A 19,665-nucleotide genomic window follows, 5' to 3' on the forward strand; every position below is an offset into this window, starting at 1 on the left:
AGTCAAGGCAATGATTGTAAGGAAAGGAAAAAAAAAAGTGTGAAGAAAGTCAGTCGGCGCCGTCAATCTCTGATATAAGCAGCTACTTTCACATATTCCTTGATTCTTATTACTTATTTCCTTCACCAGAAGGGTCTCAAACACGCGGCCCGTGGGCCAAATGTGGTCCGCAGGACACTAATTTGAGGCCCCCGCCTTGATATGAAAGTTTAATGTTAGCGCGGCCCGCGCAAGTTTGATATGGATGCTGTATGGTATCATGTACCCAGAAAAAAATATTACGTTTGATTCATGTTCATGTTAAAGGTTAAATAACTGTTAATAGTTATCCTCCCTATCCGTGTGGAAGTGGTTTTTGGCTATTTAAGTTGAAAGGAAATAACTTGAAGGCTACCGTTTAGGTCGCTAAGCTCTCTAGTTTGCGAGTTAGCATGTGTCTCAAGACCCTGCAGTTGCGCAATATGTTGTAAATAAAAAGAGTATAAATGTGACTATAGTCGTGTTTTGTCATGTCTACAGGGCTCTAATAATGCTTTGTTCATTTTAATCTGAAAAAAAATAATTTGTCTACCCACCAACTATATGTGGTTTCTTAAGTTTTTATTATTTGACGTTTTATTATGATTATTATATTTATTTATTTATTACTGATTGATTTTCTTTATTCTTGATTTGTTTATTTATTTTTAATCTTATTTTGTGTAGAAAAATAAAAAGTAAGATATTTGAGAACAGTGGAATGTTTTATCAGAGCTTTTCTTGTAGAAAATTCGAACCAAAGCGAAGTTTTTTAAATTTTTTTGTTTTTAATAAATGCGTTTTTTTTGGTTTTTTTTGGAAAACCTGATGCGGCCCAGTCTCGCCCAGACCCTAGCCCCAGTGGCCCCCCAAGTAAATTAAGTTTGAGACCCCTGCTATACATATTATATGTATAAATATATATTGATATAATATAATGACTTATATACATTTTTTAAAATTTGTAAAAGCGGATTTAAATGACAAAAGGCTCAAAGACATTAAAAGGGGTCATTGGATGTCAGAAGGAGAGGAAATGAATCAGAACTTGGATGTTTTTTTTTCAAGTCCTGTCATGTACAGGTGAATAAGTGATGGATGGACGATGAGGAAAAAAGACTAATAGGGAGATGGCGTCTTCCCAGAAGAGGGGAAGGATTGATGAACGAATGAAGAGGAGGGATGGGAAGATCAAGGCCTAATTGGCTGTGACCTGGCAGTAAACACCGCAGCTAGCGCGCGGCCGAACGAGGGAGTGATGAGCGAGAGAAATAAACGGAGAGAGAGCCAGCGGAGAGCAGTCGTATTTTACACCAAGGTTGTGTCCTCATGTTAAACACGCCATAGCTTTGTGGGCAGGGCTGGTCCGCCGAGAGGCGGGGGGGGCACTTACTATGGTACCCATTATGTCATTGGATGGTCATATCACCTTGTACTTTGGTACGTGATTTAAAAAAAAAAACACAAAAAAAACCTTAAACTATATTATGAAAGCAGGAAGTGAACAAATGTAACAGTTACTGATTGTAAAAGTACCAGATGGAGGGGTAGGATTTAATAAGCTTTGCTTCTTCCTACTCCTTTTGGACATGTGGAACTGGGAACTGATTATGTGATGCATTCAATTGTAATCTGATGCATGTTCAAATGAAATTAAACCATTACCATTACTCTTAAACGCAGGCTTTAAGCATATTTAAGCATAACAAGCTACTGAGCTAAATAGTTGGCCTCTAATTTATTTATTCTAAGGGTTTCAAATGGAGTTGAGAAGCCAAAAACGTACCACTTCCACATGGAATGGGAGAACTTGTTTTCGCTTTGTCATTTTCGGACAGGTCATGATGTTAAGGTCATATCATGTAAGGTAATGTCTCTTTAATGTAATATGACTTGTCAGTCGATAATTTTTTAATAATAGTAAACCACAAAACAGCGATCATTAATTAATACATTTTGCAAAAAAACACGTTTGAGACACGAAATGACTCAAAGGAAGTACTAGTGGACCGTGGACCATGGTGGTGGTCCACAACTCCTGTTTCAACCCCCTGACAGTAACCCAAGAATTACTAGAAATTTCTAAGCAATCAAGGAAGTATAATATTAAATCAATAATTATATTAACTCATATTAGCCCCGGGCTATTAAAAAAAAAAAAAAAACGACAGCCAATTATTCCCCCTCGTAATTACAAAGACCTTATTTTCACTTTAAAGATTTTTCATCCCACATACACTTACCATCATCATAAGAATCCCCATGCAGCTGATAACCCCTGAAGAGACACTATACTGGATGGATTTCATCAAGGAACCTATTTTACCCAATTACTCATCTTATAACCGTCAATAGGATAAGGACACCGTGCAGTGACTCTTCATTAGTACTACGTCCCCTACACATGCCAAAGATATGTCTTAAGTAAATGGGGAGGTCGGGGTGATGCATCTTCTTTTTTATCACAATACATGATGCTTCAGTCCACCGTTTTAACATTATTAGAGCCCTCTAGATGTGAACTAACAACCCCATACTCACCTAAAGCCCCTCATCTATTTATGTTAATTAATTCCAGCCCCATCCATAAGTGAATTTCCGTGAAGTGGGATATTTTCATAATTTTTGCATAGAAAACCTGTTTATGGCCTTCTAAATACTGTCTTTAATATTATTAGAGCCCTCTAGATGTGAAATAACAACCCTATACTCACCTCAAGCTGCCCCTTATCTATCATGGTTAATTGATTCCTGCCCCATCCTTAAGCGAATTTCTGTGAAGTGGGATATTTTAATAATTTTTGCATAGAAAACCTGTTTATGGCCTTCTAAATACAGTTTTTAACATTATTAGAGCCCTCTAGACATGAAATAACAACCCCATACTCACCTCAAGCCGCCCCTCATTTATCACGGTTAATTAATTCCAGCCCCATCCATAAGTGAATTCCTGCAAAGCAGCATATTTTCATATTTTTAGCATAGAAAACCTGTTTATGGCTTTCGAAATACTGTTTTTTTTAACATTATTAGAGCACTCTAGACGTGAAATACCAACCCCGTACTCACCTTAAGCCGCCCTTCATTTATCACGGTTAATTAATTCCGGCCCCATCCATAAGTGAATTTCCGCAAAGCGGAATATTTTTTATATTTTTAGCACAGAAAACCTGTTTATGGCCTTCTAAATACTGTCTTTAACATTATTAGAGCCCTCTAGATGTGAAATAACAACCCCATACTCACCTCAAGCTGCCCCTCATTTATCACGGTTAATTAATTCCGGCCCCATCCATAAGTGAATTTCCGTGAAGTGGGATATTTTCATAATTTTTGCATAGAAAACCTGTTTATGGCCTTCTAAGTACTGTTTTTAACATTATTAGAGCCCTCTAGATGTGAAATAACAACCCCATACTCACCTTAAGCCGCCCTTCATTTATCACGGTTAATTAATTCCGGACCCATCCATGAGCGAATTTCCGTGAAGTGGGATATTTTCATAATTTTTGCATAGAAAACCTGTTTATGGCCTTCTAAATACTGTCTTTAACATTATTAGAGCCCTCTAGATGTGAACTAACAACCCTATACTCACCTTAAGCTGCCCATCATTTGTCACGGTTAATTAATTCCGGCCCCATCCATAAGTGAATTCCCGCAAAGTGGCATATTTTTAGCATAGAAAACCTGTTTATGGCCTTCTAAGTACTGTTTTTAACATTATTAGAGCCCTCTAGACGTGAAATAACAACCCCGTACTCACCTTAAACCGGCCCTCATTTATCACGGTTCATTGATTCCGGCCCCATCCATAAGTGAATTCCTGCAAAGCGACATATTTTTATATTTTTACCATAGAAATCCTGTTTATGGCCTTCTAAATACTGTTTTTAACATTATTAGAGCACTCTAGATGTGAACTAACAACCCCGTAGTCACCTTAAGCCACCCCTCATTTATCACGGTTAATTGATTCCCGCCCCATCCACAAGTGAATTTCCACAAAGCGGCTTATTTTCATATTTTTGGCATAGAAAACCTGTTTATGGCTGTATTTCTAAATACTGTTTTTAAGATTATTAGAGCCCTCTAGATGTGAAATAACAACCCTATACTCACCTTTACATTGTATTACCCAATATAGTCAGTATATCAGAGAAAATAGGACATATGAGACATAATTAAATCACATCAGTCACACAGTAGCAGTGTTGTTGTTGACAGCGTACTTCCTGCAATGTCTATTGTCTCATCAGTGTATTATAATGGCGGCTGTCCATTGCTTTAAAACATTCATTCATTCATTTTCTACCGCTTATCCTCACGAGGGTTGCGGGGGTGCTGGAGCCTATCCCAGCTGTTTTGGGGGAGGACTGGTCGCCAGCCAATCACAGGGCACATATAGACAAACAACCATTCACACTCACATTCAATTAACCAATTAACCTAGCATGGGTGTACACAGGGAAAACCCACACATGCACGGGGAGAACATGCAAACTCCACACAGAGATGGCTGAGGGTGGAATTGAACTCCGGTCTCCTAGCTATGAGGTCCGCGCGCTAACCACTTGTCCACCGTGCAGCTGCTTTGAAACAAAATAAGAGTAAATAAGCCATTAAAGACCAAAGTAAAACCCATATTTTTGTGTGTCACAGTAAATGTGTTCCCTAGAGAACCTTAGTGACGGGGAGGCAGATTTGTGGAGAACAGGAAGTTCTTAATGACATTATGTTTTCTGTCCATTTGGACTTAGTTTCTGTTTTCTAAAGGAACACGATGGTCATCTTCTGCCATGCATTTGGTAGTTTTTGTCTCTATAACTTCTTAACCATCTGAAGGCTCGCGGGGCTCCTGAATACCAAACCTCATGGATCATCATGCCTTCATGCAGTAGAATCTCTGCTCGCCCTAATATGCAAACGCATTAAGGATTTGCACTCAGCGTGTACCCATGCCTCTCCCTGCCAGTGTGCGTGCGCGTGCGGTTCCACATATTAAAGTGATTACAGTTGAGGGAACATATTTGCATCGGTTTGATATGCCATCCATCGAGCTCACCCTGTTCCTCTTCTTGCATGGGTGCTCTCCTTTCATTCTCCTCTTCTCCATGTTTTGCTCAAGACTATATATCCAAAGTCATGTGGATACCTTTCTTACCTTCACACGTTATCGACATAAAAAAGGTTGTATTTACTGTACATGTCTATCATATGACCAATACCATTCATTCATTTTCTACCGCTTTTCCTCACAAAGGTCGCGGGGGTGCTGGAGCCTATCCCAGCTGTCTTCGGGCAAGAGGCGGGGTACACCCTGGACTGGTGACCAGCCAATCACAGGGCACATATAGACAAACAACCTTTCACACTCACATTCATACCTATGGACAATTTCGAGTCAACAATTAACCTAGCATGTTTTTTGGAATGTGGGAGGAAACCTTGCAATGCACGGGGATAACATGCAAACTCCACATAGAGATGGCCGAGGGTGGAATTGAACCCTGGTCTCCTCGCTGTGAGGTGCTAACCACTCGACTGCCGTGCCGCCGACCAATACCATATGAACACATATTTGTCACTTTAGCAATTAAGACATTTAGTACTGCGTGTAGCACGCTGAAACTGTATTACTATACAGCATTTTAAAAAAAAAACTATTAAAAAACTATACTATTAAAAAAAGAGCTTTTGATTGTTTATTTCGGCTTTTTCAGGGTTTCGGAGCAAAGCAAAAAATGTAAACAAAAGAGGGCAACAAACTAAAAACTAAAAAGTACTAAATAAAATACATAGGTTCATAATCCTAATTTACACCATAAATTACATCAGTTTATGCAAATAAGCAAATTAAAAATTTTATTGAAAAATGTAAAAATTTAATTGAAATGAAAAATGCTGGGTCGAGCGGTTAGTTAGCGCACAGACCTCACAGCTAGGAGACCTGAGTTCAATCCCACTCTCTGCCATGTCTGTGTGGATTTTGCATGTTCTCCCCGTGCATTGCATGGTTTCCTCCCACATTCCAAAAACATGCTAGGTTAATTGGCAACTCCTAATTGTCTATGTTGGTTATTAGGCTCCGTAGTTCCCCCTCACTGTGTTCCGACTACTATTAATATAATGTGTAAAAAATGTAAAAAAAAAAAAAAACCTGACATTGGTGCTGCACGGCAAATGAGTGGTTAGCCGGCAGACCTCACATCTAGGGGACCAGAGTTCAATTCCACCCTCGGCCATCTCTGGGTACTCCGGTTTCCTCCCACATTCCAAAAACATGCTAGGTTAATTAATTGGCGACTCCAAATTGTCCATAGGTATGAATGTGAGTGTGAATGGTTGTTTGCACTGGAGCAAAACAATGCAAACATTCAATCATAAAAAATGAATCCGCCCAAAATTTAATATACTAATAATGCAATCTCAGTGTAAAGCATCGTTCAGGCTATTTTAACAGAAGTACCAAAGTACTCGGTTGCACAGCGGTCGAGTGGTTAGCACACACACCTCACAGCTAGGAGACCAGGGTTCAATTCCACCCTCTGCCATGTCTGTATGGAGTTTGCATGTTATCCCCGTGCATTGCAAGGTTTCCTCCCACATTCCAAAAAACATGCTAGGTTAATTGTTGACTCCAAATTGTCCATAGGTATGAATGTGAGTGTGAATGGTTGTTTGTCTATATGTGCCCTGTGATTGGCTGGCAACCAGTCCAGGGTGTACCCCGCCTCTCGTCTGAAGACAGCTGGGATAGGCTCCAGCACCCTCTGCGACCCTTGTGAGGATAAGCAGTAGAAAATGAATGAATGAATGGATAAAAAATGGTGGTGTCAGAAGTGGGACCTGCCAGTTAGCAGGACCCCTTGGAGGAAGTTACATCATTAAAAACATTTTGGAAAATTTGGTTTTAGATGCTGACTGATCAGCCTCACAAGCTTTTGTGCCATGTAAGTAAAATTTTGGTGAAAAATGTTGCCGTCAATCAATCAAACTGGTATTATAATATTTGCTAAGGCAAAAAAAAACTGCATAACCTTCAATGGGATTTCTTTTAGTCGAATTTTCCCAGGGTTGTGGTCCCTTGTAGCCCCTCTCTCATGTCTCCTCCATGGTGTTCCTCCTCCTTCCCCTCCTTGCCCTTCCTCCCTGCCAGCGAGGCCTGCAGGGTTTTCAGTAGCATTACAGCATGTAAACCTCGGATTACAGCAGCCGAAGTCTGCCTAGGATTGCATGCCTCTGTGGATCACAAAATACACAAGCGTGCGGGATAACACACCCACCACCTACCCCCCGACACCACTTACACATTCCGCACATTTGCATACAGCAGTGGACACACACTAAGGAGTACACAAACACCGTGGGTACACAATCCACACACACACACATACACACACACACACTCGACAAGCTGATGCGGACCACGAAAACTCCCCAGAGGATTAGCTCTCATCTCTTCCTCCTGTTTGTGTGCTCATCCACTCTCTGCACTTTTGTGCGTGTCTTACTGGTACTTCAAGGACACCCATAAGGGAACCCTTGTTAAGGCTTCCGACAAGGTTATCACGTTCCATCTGTGCCCTGTAGAAATGACATTTTGATGACACTGTTAAAGGAGAATATTAAATGACTACAGATGCCAGATTGCAACACTCCTTAGAATAATAGCCCTGCGCTTGAAGTCGTTAAATCTGTGGGTTTTTTCACCCAAAAATGTTTTGACTCAATCTATCCATCCATTTTTCTCCGGTTATCCGGGTCCGGGTCGCGGGGGCAGCAGTCGCAGTAGGGAAGCCCAGACTTTCATGGTCCCCGGCCACCTCCTCCAGCTCCACTGGGAGGACACTAAGGCGTTCCAAGGCCAGCTGTGAGATATAATCCCTCCAGTGTGTCCTAGGTCTGCCCCGGGGGCCGTTTCCCGGCTGGGCATGCCCAGAACACCTCACCAGGGAGGCGTCCGGGAGGCATCCGGATTAGATTAGATTAGAGATTCACCTTCCAAGGCACCACTGTAAATGTCTGTTCTTGGTTTTCCAAATAAATGACTTCCAGGTGGCTATCCAGGTTGTGTTGTTCCCAAATACATTTATTAATTCAGGGCGCTAGAGCCTATCCCAGCTGGTTTTGTGCAAGAGACGGGGTACAACCTAAACTGGTGGCCAGCCAATCACAGGGCACATATAGACAAACAACCATTCACACTCACATTCATACCTATGGACAATTTGGAGTTGCTAATTAACCTAGCATGTTTTTGGAATGTGGGAGGAAACCGGAGTACCCGGAGGAAACCAACAAAAACATGCAACCTCCACACAAGTTGGCCGAAAGTGGGATTGATCTCCGGTCTTCTCGCTGTGACGTCTGCGCTCTAACCACTCGACCGCCATGCACGCGTTCTCAAATACAAAAAAGAGAAATATCACGTAAATCCGAGACCTCTAAGCATCCCACTTCGGACACCAATTTGTCATGGAAATGGGGTGAAGCCCCTCGATCGAACTCCAACCAGGAATTCAACCCAGATTGGACCTGGGTCTTCCGGATTGAAAAAAATAATAATAATTTTGTGTATTTTCCAAAATAAAAAATGAAAAATGCTGCACGGTGGATGAGTGGTTTGCACGCAGGCCTCACAGCTAGGATACCCGAGTTCAATTCCACCCTCTGCCATGTCTGTGTGGAGTTTGCATGTTCTCCCTGTGCATGTGTGGGTTTTCTCCGGGTACTCCGGTTTCCTCCCACATTCCAAAAACATGCTAGATTAATTGGCGACTCCAAATTGTCCATAGGTATGAAAGTGAGTGTGAATGGTTGTTTGTCTATATGTGCCCTGTGATTGGCTGGCCACCAGTCCTCGCCAAAAACAGCTGGGATAGGCTCCAACACCCCCCGCGACCCTCGTGAGGATAAGCGGTAGAAAATGAATGAATGAATGAAGTTTTAGGAAGGCCTGCACGGTGGTGAAGTGGTTAGCATGCAGACGTCAGTTCAATTCCACCCTCGGCCATCTCTGTGTGGAGTTTGCATGTGCTTCCCGGTGCATGTGTGGGTTTTCTCCGGGTACTCCGGTTTCCTCCCACATTCCAAAAACATGCTAGGTTAATTAGCAACTCCAAATTGTCCATAGGTATGAATGTGAGTGTGAATGGTTGTTTGTCTATATGTGCCCTGTGATTGGCTGGCCACCAGTCAACCCTGGTGAGGAAAAGCAGTAGAAAATGAATGAATGACATTTTCTTTTTTGTGTATTTGTTTTGTTTTTTTTCCTTTTCATGAGTGCCGTTGGAACAAAAGGTGAGGGAAAACAAAGAGAAGAGCAACATGTGCTCTGAATTTAATTCAGGCTCCATTTTGGATGTGAAAATGGAGATAAAGGTATGTGTTTGGGAACGCCGTGTTTTATATTCTGGTCAACCTTGGCTGACCTTAACTTCACTCCCATCACTCCCCCCATTTTGTATTTATCTAGTGAGGTCCTGCTGTGCAGGATTACACGTGAACTGCTATATTCCATGGATGGACGACGGGAATGCATTTCCACATGTAAACAAACACTTGGCATAGACTACAGGTCATCCAGCACTTTTTTTCCAAACTTTTTCCCAACTTAAGTGAACAGCTCACTGACTGACTGACTGATTGACACTTTGACAGACACGTGGATTAATAGCCTGGCTGCTGATGCCGCCTGTCTGTTCGACATTCTTAGCACAACTCCTGGATTCAGCCAATAAATCGAATGTGTTCACGTAGAGGCCATGTTTGTTGAGTGTCAAGATGATGCATTTAAATCTATCCGTATTTAAATGTAGATGTACATACTGTAAATATTTGGGTTTCCTGGCACTTGACTTTTTTGACTTTTTATGTCATTCCATGCAACAGTGGTGTCTAAACTCGGTACCAGTTTGGTATTTTAAATAAACAAATCAAGAATAAAGAAAATCAATCAGTAATAAATAAATATAATAATAATAATAAAACGACAAATAATAAAAACTTAAGAAACCACATATAGTTGGTGGGTAGACAAATTATTTTTTTCAGATTAAAATGAACAAAGCATTATTAGAGCCCTGTAGACATGACAAAACACGACTATAGTCACATTTATACTCTTTTTATTTACAACATATTGCGCAACTGCAGGGTCTTGAGACACATGCTAACTCGCAAACTAGAGAGCTAGCGACCTAAACGGTAGCCTTCAAGTTATTTCCTTTAAACTTAAATAGCCAAAAACTTACCACTTCCACACGGATAGGGAGGATAACTATTAACAGTTATTTAACCTTTAACATGAACATTAATCAAACGTGATAATTTTTTCTGGGTACATGATATCATACAGCATCCATACCATACAGAATCCATGTCTTGAGACACATGCTAACTCACAAACTAGAGAGCTAGTGACCTAAACGGTAGGCTTCAAGTTATTTCCTTTAAACTTAAATAACCAAAAACTTACCACTTCCACACGGATAGGGAGGGTACATGATACCATACAGCATCCATATCAAACTTGTGCGGGCCGCACTAACATTAAACTTTCATATCAAGGCGGGGGCCTCAAACTAGTGTCCTGCGGGCCACATTTGGCCCGCGGGCCGCGTGTTTGTCTTTCCATGTATACAATTGTTTTCGGAAAAGGTCATTCGGAAGATTCCATTCGGAAAGAGAAAAACTCCTCATGTAAACGTGGCTACTCTAAGCGAATCTCGTCCATTTTATTCATTCCAAATCCAATAGCAAGATTTGGAGTTAAACCATACCAGATATTAAAGTTGAAAATGTGGAAGAGAATGGTACAATCTTGATCGCATGACATTTTCATTTGATTTCACGGGTAAGATCGGTAGTTGAATCACATTTCTCCGAATCAAATCGTCCAATTTGTCGACACCCTAGTGCAGCAATACGATATATTAATAACATGACTTTGCAACTGTATCGCTTTGTAATCCAGCTTAGCGGTTTAAGACTGTGTGGTTACCGTTATTTTACATCTTCTACTGCCGAAACAAACGTGTCGTCAATTCAAGTGGAACTCCTCTGTTCTCCGTTCAATCTCGCCGTGTACGCGCTCATGTATTATTTCTGACTTCGCATGTATGCGCCTGTATTTTTGATAGACCCCACCGTCTGTTTAATGCCTTTTTAGATTATTCCTGCTGTGCAGCTTAACATCACTTAAAGAGTCCCGGTGGATTTACTCCTTCATCTCTTCATGCGTTTAGATGGCAGACCATGTGTGCCGCAGCATGTGCGTGCTTGCATTTTCCTGTGACGCATCAGTAAATAGAAACACCTCATACTCAGACATAGGTTTAAATATTTACTCATGTGCTGTATATGATCACACTGAGTCGCTATGAGTTATTGACTCATGTGTCTTATTTCAATGAGTTAAAGTTCATTCATTTTTACCGCTTTTTCCTCACGATGGTCGCGGGGGTGCTGGAGCCTATCCCAGCTGTCTTTGGGCGAGAGGCGAGGTACACCCTGGACTGGTCGCCAGCCAATCACAGGGCACATATAGACAAACAACCATTCACACTCACATTCATACCTATGGACAATTTGGAGTCGCTAATTAACCTAGCATGTTTTTGGAATGTGGGAGAAAACCATGCAATGCACGGTGAGAACATGCAAACTCCACACAGAGATGGCCGAGGGTGGAATTGAACCCTGGTCTCCTAGCTGTGATGTGTGTGTGCTAACCACTCGACCGCTGTGCAACCGAGTACTTTGGTACTTCTGTTAAAATAGCCTGAATGATGCTTTACACTGAGATTGCATTATTAGTATATTCAATTTTGGGCGTATTCATTTTTTTTTATGATTGAATGTTTGCATTGTTTTGCTCTAGTGCTTTTATAGGCAAACAACCATTCACACTCACATTCATACCTATGGACAATTTGGAGTCGCAATTTTTGGAATGTGGGAGGAAACCAGAGTACCCGGAGAAAACCCACGCATGCACGGTGACAACATGCAAACTCGAGGGTGGAATTGAACTCAGGTCTCCTAGCTGTGTGGTCTGCGCGCTAACCACTCATCCGCCGTGCCGCCCTGATTTAAAGTTACTATATTAAAAAGAAATGTCCCAATAAGTCTGAGGCATTGGTTGATATCATCATTTGCTTTGTTGCCCAATTAAAAATGGAACATTGAAATTAAATGATAACGCTGTTACGCATTATTGTTCCAGATTTGTGAATACTCTGCAAAATTGCATGAAATTGGAATATTGCAAGGCTTGAAAAGTGATTGAATATATTTAAATAACTACTTTTACTTTATAAAACATAACTTTTTTCATTTTCTGTGTGTCCACTTGGACTACAGTCACAATTTGTAAGCAAATTGTATTTACTATTTTTTATTAAATTAAGGATTTTTTAAGGATAAAAATGGCAAACTAACTATTCATTCATTTTCTACCACTTATCCCAGATGTCTTCGGGCGATAGGCTGGGTAGACCCTGGACTGGTCGCCAGCCAATCACAGGGCACATATAGACAAACAACCATTCACACTCACATTCATACCTATGGACAATTTGGAGTCGCTAATTAACCTAGCATGTTTTTGGAATGTGGGAGGAAACCACATATAGCTGGTGGTTAGACAAATTATTTTTTTTCAGATTAAAATGAACAAAGCATTATTAGAGCCCTGTAGACATGACAAAACACGACTATAGTCACATTTATACTCTTTTTATTTACAACATATTGCGCAACTGCAGGGTCTTGAGACACATGCTAACTCGCAAACTAGAGAGCTAGCGACCTAAACGGTAGCCTTCAAGTTATTTCCTTTCAACTTAAATAGCCAAAAACTTACCACTTCCACACGGATAGTGAGGATAACTATTAACAGTTATTTAACCTTTAACATGAACATGAATCAAACGTAATAATTTTTTCTGGGTACATGATACCATACAGCATCCATATCAAACTTGCACGGGCCGCACTAACATTAAACTTTCATATCAAGGCGGGGGCCTCAAACTAGTGTCCTGCGGGCCACATTTGGCCCGCGGGCCGCGTGTTTGAGACCCCTGGTTTAAGTGGTTTATTGTGTAAAGCCATTTAAACCCACATTACAATACATTGATGAGACAATAGCCACCACAGGAAGTATGCAATCCAGAAAAAAAACCCAAGGAACTGCAAACATATTATTTTCTCTCAATTATAAAGGTGACTATATGGATGTTATGTCATACCTAGAATAATGTTAAAAAATGTTTTTTCCATAACAAAAATATTCCATCTACATCGCAGAAATTCACTTATCGCAGTTGAATCTGGGAACCAATGAACCTTGATAAACGAGGGTTCGATTGTATTTGTGTAAATATGTGTTTAGCACTGTTTTGACCTTAAAAGTACTTAAAAAGTACTTAAAAAGTGTAACAGCGTTTAATTTAGTGCTGAGAAGGTTGTGAAGAGGGGAAAGTGTGCATGTGTAGTAGTTGTAGTAGTAGTTGTGAGAGCATTTCCCTTGACACACACACACACATGTACACACACACAGATCTTCCAAGTACTCCCAAGCAGGCAATAAAACAGCTTGCAGCTCATCTGGGAAATCAGAACAGAACTTGTTGTTGTCGCTTTCACAATAATCGTGTCGTGTGTGCGTGTGTGTGTGTGTGTGTGTGGTAACGGGGAGCGAATGAAAGGGTACGAGTGATCAGGCAGAACAAATTGTACAGCCTAATACTTCGGGTCCTGCACACGAAGCGCTTACCGTCAGTACACGACTGCTCTAATTGTAGACTTGTGTTTGTTTGCTCCTGCTTGTGTTTTTTTGTTTTTTTTTTTTGCTCCCAAATGTACTTGTATGCCGTGGAACAGCAATTATTTATTCACATGCGGCCCCATTCTGACGGGATGTGCGTCTTATTTAACTGTCAAATCAAATCATCGGGATGGCGCCTGCCTTTTTCTTGTAAATGACTGCTTTGATTTATTTTATTTGCATACTTTTAAGCAAGGAAGTTTGAAAAAAACAACAATCACATATTGACTTAAATGCACCATCGGAGGTGTTTTATTATCTTGGTAACCCTGGTGCAAGTCTCCCCATGCAAGACATTAACTTTTATTTATATTATTTGAAAGACATTTTGGCTGCATTTGCTGACAGATCATGTCTCATAACTGTGTCCCCTCGATGGAATTGAACCGGACCTGGAATATGTGGGAGAAAATAAGCGTACGAATGGACATTTCTGTTAAAAGTTCTCAAATAATTTAAAATGACATTATTAATTTAAGTCTGGCTGCACAGTGGTGAAGTGGTTAGCGTGCAGGCCTCACAGCTAGGAGACCCGAGTTCAATTCCACCCTTGGCCATCTGCAGGGACTCTGGTCTCCTCCCACATTCCAAAAAAAAAAAACATGCTAGGTTAATTGGCGACTCCAAATTGTCCATAGGTATGAATATGAGTGTGAATGGTTGTTTGTCTATATGTGTCCTGTGATTGGCTGGCCACCAGTCCAGGGTGTACCCCGCTTCTGGCCCGAAGACAGCTGGGATAGGCTCCAGCACCCCCCGTGAGGATAAGCGGTAGAAAATGAATGAATTATCAATTTCAGTCTGGCTGCACGGTGGATGAGTTGTTTACGTACAGGCCTCACAGCTAGGAGACCCGAGTTCAATTCCACCCTCAGCCATTTCCAGGGACTCCGGTTTTCTCCCACATTCCAAAAACATGCTAGGTTAATTAGCGACTCCAAATTGTCCATAGGTATGAATGTGAGTGTGAATGGTTGTTTGTCTATATGTGCCCTGTGATTGGCTGGCCACCAGTCCAGGGTGTACCCCGCCTCTCGCCCCAAGACAGCTGGGATAGGCTCCAGCACCCCCGCGACCCTCGTGAGGAAAAAGCGGTAGAAAATGAATGAATGAATGAATTTCAGTCCGGCTGAACAGTGGAGAGTGGTCAGTGTTCATGCCTCACAGCTAGGAGAGCCGAGTTCAATTCCACCCTCTGCCATTTCCAGGGACTCCGGTTTCCTCCCACATTCCAAAAACATGCTAGGTTAATTAGCGACTCCAAATTGTCCATAGGTATGAATGTGAGTGTGAATGGTTGTTTGCGTACAGGCCTCACAGTTAGGAGACCCGAGTTCAATTCCACCCTCGCTTTTCTTGTAGAAAATTGGAAGTTTTTAAAAAAAAATTGTTTTTAATAAATGCGGCCCAGTCTCACCCAGACCTGAGCTCCAGTGGCCCCCAAGTAAATTGAGTTTTAGACCCTTTCTGTACTGTATTGTACAGCACACAGAATCCTGACCCAGTTGGTCCAGAACCACTTTGGACACACAAGGAGCTAAGGAGCTGATGGCAAGAGGATTTGTCACTATTGCAGACTGGACTGCAAGCTGTGCTCACTCTGTTAGATGATGATGGGGGGGGGGGGGGGGTGATGCAGGGATAGGGTTGAATTTGAATCACAGAGGGAGGGGTAGAGAGGAATATATTTTGAAATAGAGGGACTTGGTGTTGGTGAGAAAGGATAGAGAAGACAGAAGGACGGCTTGGTGTGCAAGCTGTTAGGAGACTGCAGTGACACATGTTGCTCATCAGCGGGGGAGACCAAAAAAAAAAAAAGAGGGGGAGGGGGGTGAGTAGAGGAGGATGCTGGAGCAGTGAAATGGCTCAGCAGCTTGTCTGCTTTGCTACTGTCGCTCGTGCAACATTTGGCAGCCATGACAGAAGGAAGGCGAAGTAGTGGCACAAGCTTGGACAAGATGCAGCAGTGAGGGTTTGGCACATGAAAGAGAAGGAGAACTAGAATATGAATGAAGGCATGGAGCGCCACCAGGCTATTTTCTACCAGCTGTTAGAGAGCAGAGAGGAGAGTCACGGGGGTAGAACAACACCGCCAGAGTTTTTGCCTTTGACAGGAAAGCTGCTGCTGCTGTGCAAAAGGATCTTCCTTCACTCCGGTATCTTTTTTTTATATATACTAGCACTCCACAGACTTGTTTCCGCACTATTTACTCAAAACAACCGAGAATAAGGAGGTTTTTCCTTACCTCCATCACCAAAGTTCCATTGCCTCGAGTTACTATATCTACTGCTGGGAATTGGTGCTTGTGAAATAAAATGGACTTTATTCAGGTGGTTCTGTTCGAGTGAGTCTTTCCTTGCCTCCGTCATGCAGTGTTTGGGTAGTGTTCTACATGTACAAGGAGTGCGGTTCTAGACCTGCTCCATGACATGACATAATTTCTGACTTTAGTAAGATAGCTACCTCACACTAAATCTCTGAGGGAGGTCTTTCCTTACCTCCATCGCCAAAGTTCCACTGCCTTGAGTTACTATATCTTCTGCTGGGAATCGGTGCCTGTGAAATAAAATTGACTTTATTCAGATGGTTCTGTTCGAGTGAGTCTTTCCTTGCCTCCGTCATGCAGTGTTTGGATAGTGTTCTATATGTACAAGGAAAGCAGTTCTAGACCTGCTCCATAGTACGTCAAATGACATGACATAATTTCTGACTTTAGTAACGCTAAATCTCTAAGTGAAAGAGGTTTTTCCTTACCTCCATCGCCAAAGTTCCACTGCCTTGAGTTACTATATCTTCTGCTGGGAATCGGTGCCTGTGAAATAAAATGGACTTAATTCAGATGTTCTATGGTTCTGTTCGAGTGAGTCTTTCCTTGCCTCCGTCATGCAGTGTTTAGATAGTGTTCTATATGTACAAGGAGTGCGGTTCTAGACCTGCTCCATACATCAAATGACATGACATAATTTCCGACTTTAGTAACGCTAACGCTACATCTCTAAATGAGAGAGGTTTTTCCTTACCTCCATCGCCAAAGTTCCACCGCCTTGAGTTACTATATCTTCTGCTGGGAATTGGTGTTCGTGAAATAAAATGGACTTTATTCATATTCAGATGGTTGTGTTCGAGTGAGTTTTTCCTTGCCTCCGTCATGCAGTGTTTGGATAGTGTTCTATATGTACAAGGAGTGCGGTTCTAGACCTGCTCCATGACATGACATAATTTCTGACTTTTAATAAGATAGCTACCCCACACTAAATCTCTAAGGGAGGGAGGTTTTTCCTTACCTCCATCGCCAAAGTTCCACCGCCTTGATTTACTATATCTCCTGCTGGGAATCGGTGCCTGTGAAATAAAATGGACTTTATTCAGATGGTTCTGTTCGAGTGAGTCTTTCCTTGCCTCCGTCATGCAGTGTTTGGGTAGTGTTCTAGTGTTTAGTGTTACAAGGAGTGATGTTCTAGACCTGCTCCATATGTCAGATGACTTTAGTAAGATAGCCAACCCACGCTAAATCTCTAAGGCAGAGAGGTTTTTCCTTACCTCCATCGCCAACGTTCCACCGCCTTGAGTTACTATATCTTCTGCTGGGAATCGGTGCCTGTGAAATAAAATGGACTTTATTCATATTCAGATGGTTGTGTTTGAGTGAGTCTTTCCTTGCCTCCGTCATGCAGTGTTTGGATATTGTTCTATATGTACAAGTGGTGCCGTTCTAGACCTGATCAATACGTCAAATGACATGACATAATTTCTGACTTTAGTAAGATAGCCATCCCACGCTAAATCTTTAAGGGAGAGAGGTTTTTCCTTACCTCCATCGCCAACGTTCCACTGCCTCGAGTTACTATATCTTCTGCTGGGAATCGGTGCCTGTAAAATAAAATGGACTTTATTCAGATGGTTCTGTTCGAGTGAGTTTTTCCTTGCCTCCGTCATGCGGTGTTTAGTGTTCTATATGTACAAAGAGTGCGGTTCTAGACCTGTTCCATACGTCAAATGACATGACATAATTTCTGACTTTAGTAATGCTAACGCTACATCTCTAAATGAGAGAGGTTTTTCCTTACCTCCATCGCCAAAGTTCCACCGCCTTGAGTTACTATATCTTCTGCTGGGAATTGGTGTTCGTGAAATAAAATGGACTTTATTCATATTCAGATGGTTGTGTTCGAGTGAGTCTTTCCTTGCCTCCGTCGTGCAGTGTATGGATAGTGTTCTATATGTACAAGGAGTGCGGTTCTAGACCTGCTCCATGACATGACATAATTTCTGACTTTTAATAAGATAGCTACCCCACACTAAATCTCTAAGGGAGGGAGGTTTTTCCTTACCTCCATCGCCAAAGTTCCACCGCCTTGATTTACTATATCTCCTGCTGGGAATCGGTGCCTGTGAAATAAAATGGACTTTATTCAGATGGTTCTGTTCGAGTGAGTCTTTCCTTGCCTCCGTCATGCAGTGTTTGGGTAGTGTTCTAGTGTTTAGTGTTACAAGGAGTGATGTTCTAGACCTGCTCCATATGTCAGATGACTTTAGTAAGATAGCCAACCCACGCTAAATCTCTAAGGCAGAGAGGTTTTTCCTTACCTCCATCGCCAACGTTCCACCGCCTTGAGTTACTATATCTTCTGCTGGGAATCGGTGCCTGTGAAATAAAATGGACTTTATTCAGCTGGTTCTGTTCGAGTGAGTTTTTCCTTGCCTCTGTCATACAGTGTTTGGATAGTGTTCTATATGTACAAGGAGTGCGGTTCTAGACCTGCTCCATATGTCAAATGACATGACATAATTTCTAACTTTAGTAACGCTAACGCTAAATCTCTAAGTGAGGGAGGTTTTTCCTTACCTCCATCGCCAAAGTTCCACCGCCTTGAGTTACTATATCTTCTGCTGGGAATCGGTGCCTGTGAAATAAAATGGACTTTATTCAGCTAGTTCTGTTCAAGTGAGTTTTTCCTTGCCTCCATCATGCGGTGTTTAGTGTTCTATATGTACAAGGAGTGCGGTTCTCGACCTGCTCCATACGTCAAATGACATGACATAATTTCTGACTTTAGTAACGCTAAATCTCTAAGTGAGGGAGGTTTTTCCTTACCTCCATTGCCAAAGTTCCACCGCCTTGAGTTACTATATCTTCTGCTGGGAATCGGTGCCTGTGAAATAAAATGGACTTTATTCAGCTGGTTCTGTTCGAGTGAGTTTTTCCTTGCCTCCGTCATGCAGTGTTTGGATAGTGTTCTATATGTACAAGGAGTGCGGTTCTAGACCTGTTCTATACGTCAAATGACATGACATAATTTCTGACTTTAGTAATGCAAAATCTCCAAGTGAGAGAGGTCTTTCCTTACCTCCATTGCCAAAGTTCCACTGCCTTGAGTTACTATATCTTCTGCTGGGAATCGGTGCCTGTGAAATAAAATGGACTTAATTCAGATGGTTCTGTTCGAGTGAGTCTTTCCTTGCCTCCGTCATGCAGTGTTTGGATAGTGTACAAGGAGTGCGGTTCTAGACCTGTTCTATACGTCAAATGACATGACATAATTTTTGACTTTAGTAATGCAAAATCTCTAAGTGAGAGAGGTTTTTCCTTACCTCCATCACCAAAGTTCCACTGTCTTGAGTAACTATATCTACTGCTGGGAATTGGTGCTTGTGAAATAAAATGGACTTTATTCAGATGGTTCTGTTCGAGTGAGTTTTTCCTTGCCTCCGTCATGGGGTGTTTAGTGTTCTATATGTACAAGGAGTACGCTTCTAGACCTGCTCCATACGTCAAATGACATGACATAATTTCTGACTTTAGTAACGTTAA

The 19,665-nt window shown here is 41.7% G+C and overlaps 1 protein-coding gene and 1 long non-coding RNA gene across 8 annotated transcripts in view; one reads left to right on the forward strand and one right to left on the reverse strand.

Annotated features, from left to right (window-relative positions):
* grid2 (glutamate receptor, ionotropic, delta 2) overlaps positions 1 to 19,665 on the forward strand; it is a 528,950-nt gene that overhangs the window by 371,317 nt on the left and 137,968 nt on the right. The window lies entirely within an intron of this gene.
* LOC131128557 (uncharacterized) lies at positions 2,904 to 16,667 on the reverse strand. 2 transcript variants are annotated; one of them, XR_009129671.1, is made up of 3 exons: positions 16,352 to 16,411; positions 3,785 to 3,844; positions 2,904 to 2,968 (listed from the first exon to the last, which is right to left on the reverse strand). It is a non-coding gene; the product is annotated as an uncharacterized LOC131128557 (long non-coding RNA). The 2 variants fall into 2 exon arrangements; XR_009129672.1 differs by lacking the exons at positions 2,904 to 2,968; positions 3,785 to 3,844 and adding exons at positions 7,065 to 7,605; positions 16,608 to 16,667 and having other exon boundaries at positions 16,352 to 16,409.

This window comes from Doryrhamphus excisus, chromosome 4 (genome assembly GCF_030265055.1).
Source record: "Doryrhamphus excisus isolate RoL2022-K1 chromosome 4, RoL_Dexc_1.0, whole genome shotgun sequence".
Classification (NCBI taxonomy): domain Eukaryota; kingdom Metazoa; phylum Chordata; class Actinopteri; order Syngnathiformes; family Syngnathidae; genus Doryrhamphus; species Doryrhamphus excisus.